We start from the raw sequence: 352 nt of genomic DNA, 5'->3' as shown, positions 1-352 counted from the left end.
ACACACACAAAAAAAATTCAGAAAAAAACCCCTGAAATAAAAGCCCGAGAATCGTCTTCCAAGGGGGGTGGGAGGGGGAAGAGAAGGGAGCGGATGAGGACGTCTGGTTCTTGCTGAGACCGGGATCGCCACGCGTTGAAAGCCCCAGCGCCCGGGTCTTCCCTTCCGTGGGCCTCAGTTTGTCCCTCAAGGGATTAGGGCCTAGGCGTCCATCTGTAGGGACTGGAGAAAGATTAGGGAGGCGGGATTACAATACGGGGGTTCGTCCCTACCCCCGCCCCCGTCACCTCCCTCCCCCGACTCCCCACCAAGATTTTGCAGAGAGAACTGGCTTTTGTACCACGTCCTTCTT

Source organism: Tupaia chinensis, unplaced genomic scaffold, assembly GCF_000334495.1.
Source record: "Tupaia chinensis unplaced genomic scaffold, TupChi_1.0 Scaffold000129_1, whole genome shotgun sequence".
Taxonomy (NCBI): Eukaryota; Metazoa; Chordata; class Mammalia; order Scandentia; family Tupaiidae; genus Tupaia; species Tupaia belangeri.
This window is presented reverse-complemented; position numbering follows the sequence as displayed.